Source organism: Primulina eburnea, chromosome 7, assembly GCF_022965805.1.
Source record: "Primulina eburnea isolate SZY01 chromosome 7, ASM2296580v1, whole genome shotgun sequence".
Lineage (NCBI taxonomy): Eukaryota > Viridiplantae > Streptophyta > Magnoliopsida > Lamiales > Gesneriaceae > Primulina > Primulina eburnea.
In genome coordinates this window covers 23,329,850-23,336,501 of record NC_133107.1, presented here as the reverse complement: position 1 = coordinate 23,336,501, position 6,652 = coordinate 23,329,850, and the positions used below count along the sequence as shown (strand labels likewise).

Genomic DNA, 6,652 nt, shown 5'->3' with positions numbered 1-6,652 from the left:
TTGAGATTTCAGAATTGATTCATTGAGATGAGTTTCTGATTTAAACTCTAGATACATTTCTTCTGATATATCTGAATTGATTACTTGCGAGTTTGAGGACGAACTCAGATTTAAGAGGGGGAGAAATGTAAGGCCCGAGAAATTAATCCAATTAATCCGAAACGATTTGGAAATGATTATTATAATCATGGATGATAATTGAGAAGATTATAAACGAAACAGATCAGATCGGGAGAGCCGAAAGAAGAAATCACATTATGTCTGAAGAATGGGATTGGCGCACATGCGCAACGTAGTTGGGCGCACATGCGCGAAGAAGACAGTAGCTGCGGCGCATATGCGCGAGTAGAAATGCGCATATGCGCGACATGGCCAGAAGCCTTGGCGCATATGCGCGAGTAAATGTGCGCATATGCGCGAGAAGATAAATGCGGAAAGTGCCGGGCAGAAAGCAAGGCGCATATGCGCGGCTTTGAGCACGCATATGCCCGCGGCATGCATTTTGTCAAATTGCCACTTGGATCAACGTACGCCGTGATTGTATATATATATATATACACACATGCAATTCTTTCCTCAGAAAGGGGATAACCGAGGGTCTCCGAGGAATTTAGCTTTTGGTGATTCAAGTTACAATCGTTCAGAATTCGTCCGTTAGATTTTGAATCTGACTTCAGTTCTATGTTCGTATCAACGAAGGATACAACTGGACGTAAGTTTTATTATCAGATTGATATGTTTAGTCTATTGAATGATAGCAGAGCCAGAGTTTGAGTCTAGGGCAGAACAGCCTAGCTAGGGCAGAACCGCCGAGTCTTTCTCAGAACTGACAAGACTCTAGACTTACGTTGTATCGATGAGCTTTAGATGTAGATCGACATCTATTGTAGAAACTCGATACAGCATACCAAAGTCTAAATTTAGATCGGGATCCCTAGATTGGAATGAGAGATGAGTCGAGTCTTAGATATTGAGACTAGAGTTTGATTTACAGATCCGTATTAATGTATGTTTCGTAGATTACGATTCATGTTTTATTTACAGACTGGTATTGATACATGTTGTTTGATTATGTTACATGTGATAAGATATAATACATGCTTTTATGTTAATTAAGTTAACTGCATGTATACATTGTTTATACTGGGATATTTATATCTCACCGGAGTTATCCGGCTGTTGTCTTGTTTTGTATGTGTGCATGACAACAGGTGGGGCAGGATCAGGGTCCAGAAGATGAGGAGAGATCAAGATTAGAGTGGTGATCACGGACTTGGATGTAGATAGGTTTTATTACTTGATTGTAGTAGTTGAACCTAGTTGAACTAGATGCATGTTATACAAGATTTGTATTATTATACTAGTTTGTATAATAGATTGATTCCATTACCTTCCGCACTCCGCATTTTAAAAGAAAAATTTTTAGACTCTGTTGATCTTAATTGATAATTAAACTCCGGGTCCCTACAGGTACTATGTCGATCTCTAAGGCACCATATCATCTAGCACATGCTGAGATGAATGAGTTGAAAGACCAATTCAAGAGCAGCTAGACAAAGGATTTATTCACCCTAGCTTCTCTCCATGGGGCACGCAGGTACTGTTTGTGAAGAAAAAAGATGGGAGTATGAGACTTTGAATCGATTATCGAGAACTGAATAGAACAACAGTGAAGAATAAGTATCTGTTGCCCAGAATCGAGAATTTATTTGATCAGTTGCAAGGAGCTTCGGTATTTTAAAAGATAGATCTCCGATCGGGATATTACTAGCTGATGTGAAGGAGGCAGATGTGTATAAGACGACTTTAAGAACTCTCTATGGGCATTATGAATTTTTTTATGCCTTTTGGACTGACTAATGTCCCAGCGATCTTCATGGATCTCATGTAATGACCCAATTTAATTACGTGTTATTTGGCGATAATTCTGATTAATTATTTTAAATTGAGGAATTTAAAATAATTAAGCCAAATAATTAAATTGTGTGTTTATGCATATTTAAATGTTATAGCACACGGAAGTTGAAATAAAATAGACCGAGTCAAGTTCGAACCGAAAAGATAAAACATAAACACACCTATAAGATATATATCATATATATATATATATATATATATATATATATATATATATATATATATATATATATATATATATATATATATGTAATATGAAATAATAATAATCATCCAAAAACCACTTTCTCTCTCCCCGTAAATTCCAGAAACCCGTAACTTTCATTTGAAAGCTTCAACCCATTTTCGCGACTTTGACCGCCGATTGTGGCCTCACCGGTCGCCGAAAAATTCAAATAAATATACGGTTGGAAAGCTCTTGACGTAAGCTTTCCATTGATACCACTCTTGCGAGGTAAAATCGTGATTCCCGAAAACCCGGCAAAAAAACGTCGCCTCTTCCATCGCTAAATTCGCCGTCCTCCGTCGCTCGAAACTAAAAATTGATTGAGGTGTTTTGTTCCTTGGGTCATAAGCTTCCTTTTGGTATATATATTGAGGTATAAACTATGATTCCAGAAATTGTCCAAGGATTTCTCCATTTTTTGGTTAAATTTGATATCAATATTGATATTGGTTATATTTTTGGATGTAGGTACAAACTTTGAGTTGATTCGAGGTATTGAACAAATTTCAGAATATTTTACGAGAGATTTTTGAATTAGTGAGATGAATAAATCGAGTATCAGTTAGTTCGATGTTTTGCGCGAATTAAAATAGAAATAATTGATTTAGGCATTTTAGTCCAATATTGGAATTTTAAGAATTTAAAATATCTAAATAGTTGAAATTGGATTTTTAGAGAATTTAAATGGTTATGAAATTGTTATATGATAATAAGACCATTTAAATTAATATTCAGGTGATTTGTCTGAGTTGGCAATTCCAGGACTTTCTTGAGGATTTAAGTTACTGGTAAATTAGTTGAGGTACGTAGAGATCAGTTATTTTCACGATGTCTGACAGAGGCATCTGATGATCCTGTGTATGATTTATTTGCTATTTGTTGATTTATGTGATATTATATGCTGACTCGCATATTATCAGTTGGTAATTGATGTGCAAAATAAAACAAAATATTTCTTTTGTTCACACACATTTTATTTTAGTTAGACACATCAATACCACTGAAACATATCATATTGAGCCTATCTGTTATTGAGATCCAGTTATATTTCGGTTGAGATCCGTTATATATGTATGATGTGTTATGGTGTTCTGGAGATATTTGGCTACCTTGATTTGGTCCGGCTTAGGTAGTTGCTGGCTTCGAGGCTGGGCCATATCCCAGGCACGGTCCGCTGCCTTCGTGGACCAGCTTGAGCATATATGTATGATTGTTGATATCGATCATTTGACTCCTGATATCCTGATATCTTGCACCTATTCATGCATTGCATTCATGCATGGCATCATTGCATTTCTATGTCATATATCGTGGTTTCTTGATGTCTCGTACTGGGGTTACTGACCCCCGAGATGGGGCTGTCGTGTCTTTTGTGTGTGGACATGACAGGTGGTACATGTGGTTCGACCTCAGGTGCTCGAGTAGAAGCCTCGGGAAGTACCAGAGCTCCTTGAGAGTAGGCTCAGTTGTATTTAGGTACTGCGTAGTGTTGCTGTCTCCCAGATACTATATGTATATATTTGGAGGATTGTATTATGGTATTATCGAGCCTTGTCGGCTCTATGATATTTTGGTTTGTATATGTCATGATCGTGTCTGGCTGGCACGTGTGTATGCTGTTGTGTTTATTGAGGGCACATGTTGCTTATTTTGAGTATTTGATTTTCTGGTATGTCCTATTTACAGGAAGGTCATGCCGAAATTTTTATAGGCCCAACCGCAAATTTTTAGCTCACTTTTCCGCTGTTAACTGATTAATCATGATTGCATGTTAATAAATTGTTATTAGGATAACGGGCCCTCACAGTTGGAATAGAAGTCGACTCATCTAAGGCTGAAACAGTTAAAGAGTGACAAATGCCTAAAATTAACAGAAATCCGTAGTTTCTTGGGTTTGGCTGGCTATTATCGGAAGTTCATCAAGGGTTTTTCGTCCATTGTAGTACCCTTGACATCCTTAACGAAGAAGAATGCGAACTTTGTATGGGTACCAAAGTGTCAAAACAGTTTTGATCAGTTGAACCAGGCACTCACTATTGCGCCAGTTCTAGCTATGCCGACAGAACAAGGAGAATTTGTGTTGTATTTCATAGCTAGGATTGGGCGCAATTCTCATGCAACATGATCAGGTCATAGAGTAGCTTATAGACAGTTGAAAGTCCACGAGAAAAATTATCTGACGCATGACCTTGAATTGTAGCAGTCGTGTTTGCGCTTAAAAATTTGGAGAACACGAGAAAAATTATTTGACGCATGACCTTTAACTTGCAGGAGTCGTATTTGCGCTTAAAATTGGGAGAACTACCAATATGGTGAGAAATGCGAGATCTTTACGGACCACAAAATTCTCAAATATTTTTTCACCCAAAATAAGCTGAACATGAGACCAAGAAAATCGATACAATTTGTAATGGACTACACTGTGACATTATCTATCATCCCGGTAAATCTAATGTAGTTGCAGATTCTTTGAGCAGAAAATGGACAGTCTTGGCCCAATTATCAGTGCATAAACCTCTACAAATGGAAATTCATAGGTTTGATCTCGAAGTTTATGCTAGGGAAAAGGCCCCTAATCTCGCTACTTTAATAGTACAACCTATTCTGCGAGACAAAACTCGAGCCGGATAGTCTAACGATGAGCAACTACATAAATGGAGACAACGAGATGAATCAAAAGGCAGAATGTTATATTCAGTCGATGACAGAATCATCAAGTATCGAGGGCGACCATGAGTTCCTAGTGGGGACTCACTTAGAGTTGAAATTATGAGAGAAGCTCTTAGTACCCCATATTATATACACCCCGGAAGTACAAAAATGTACAAGGACTTGCAGCTCTTATATTGATGGCCAGGTATGAAACGAGACATTATGCACTTCGTACCCGAATGCTTAACATGTCAACAAGAGAAGGCAGAGCATCAAAGACCAACAGAAATACTCCAACCACTTCCCATTCCCAAGTTGTAAGGCCCGAGATTTTGATTGCCGTGATCGGAAAGGATTTGGGGATAATCGATGTGATTATAGATGGAAAGGATTAGACCGTAAAAGACGGAAGAAAACACGAATTATGCGCGAGGGCAGAACACCTCGCGCATATGCGCGACGAGGATCCGCGCATATGCTCGTGAGTGGCAGAAGACCTCGCGCATATGCGCGAGAAGTGTGCGCACATATGCGCGAGCATGGCAGAGAAGTTGGCACATATGCGCCAGATGAAGGCGCGCATATGCACGAGTTGTAATGCACCGAGACAGTAAGTCTCGCGCATATGCGCGGGGCTTGGGCGCGCATATGCGCGAGTCATGCAGAATTAAAAATTGCCACTTGCCCTTAACCATGCAACGTGTATATATATATATATATATATATATATATATATATATAATATATATATATATATATCTATATATATATATATATATATATATATATATATATAATGCCAGAATCAGATATGATTGTTATATGTTGTTCTTGACATAGTAGACATCGTATAATCGAAACCGGATCGAAGAACATATACAATACGAAGTTGTTATGAATTTTCAGAGTTGATTTGATTGTGATTAGACCGATTTGATATCAGATTTATGTTGTTATCGATCATGAGATGTTGGGATTGATATTTAATTGATACTGTATCGCTGTGTATATTGATATTATTCAGACTTGGATCAGATGAGTTGTTGATTCGTATATACTAATATTGTATTGTTGGTATTGTGAGATTGTACAGATTTGAGATTATGATCTGTTATTGTTGAGATTATGGATTGTACTGATATTGTTTATGAGCCGTGTTATGATATCTGTGATATGGTGATTGACGGGGTTATTAAGATTGTATTGTTATGCCGTCGAAACATCAGTGAAGTGATATTGATCAGATTCAGTAGTGATTGAGATTACATTGCATGTCGTTGACATTGATCAGATTGTATTTTGATTTAAGTATTGATCAGAGCAGGTCTTGAATTGAATTGTACATTGACACAGTATATTCAGTATTGATTTGAGAGTGTATTTACTGATATTGTGCCTATTTGATATTATCATTGCCAGATTGGGTATGGACAGATTGGAATCCGAGACTTCGACTTCGTCAGACCAAGAAGAGAAAGGTATAAATTGATGTTGATGCGGGATTGCACAACTCGAGTTGACTTGACTTGAGTTTCCCAAAATCACATACTTTACCTTATTGCATTGATATTTGCAATTGAATGAAATTTATATCTTTGATCTATTGATTTATGTATTGAGTCATAGGCAGATACGCCTAGTCGTAGACTATTGATCTCGTGACAGGGGTGCCTGATAGTGATAGAATCGTCACGGGCACATTGCACATTGTCACGGGATAGTGATTTGGCGAAAGTGCCAAAGTCTGTGACGGATAGAACAAGACACCGGATGTTTGGTTATATCGAAGTGGATATAATTGGAGTTTCTTCTATTACCGATATTCGATACGGAAAGAGCCAAAGTCCGTGAATAAGA

At 37.7% G+C, this 6,652-nt stretch overlaps 1 long non-coding RNA gene across 1 annotated transcript; it reads left to right on the top strand.

Annotated features, from left to right (window-relative positions):
- The first annotated feature begins 2,558 nt into the window (after positions 1–2,558).
- LOC140836189 (uncharacterized) lies at positions 2,559–3,860 on the top strand. The gene is made up of 2 exons (XR_012119015.1): positions 2,559–2,635; positions 2,879–3,860. It is a non-coding gene; the product is annotated as an uncharacterized lncRNA (long non-coding RNA).
- The last annotated feature ends 2,792 nt before the right edge of the window (positions 3,861–6,652 follow it).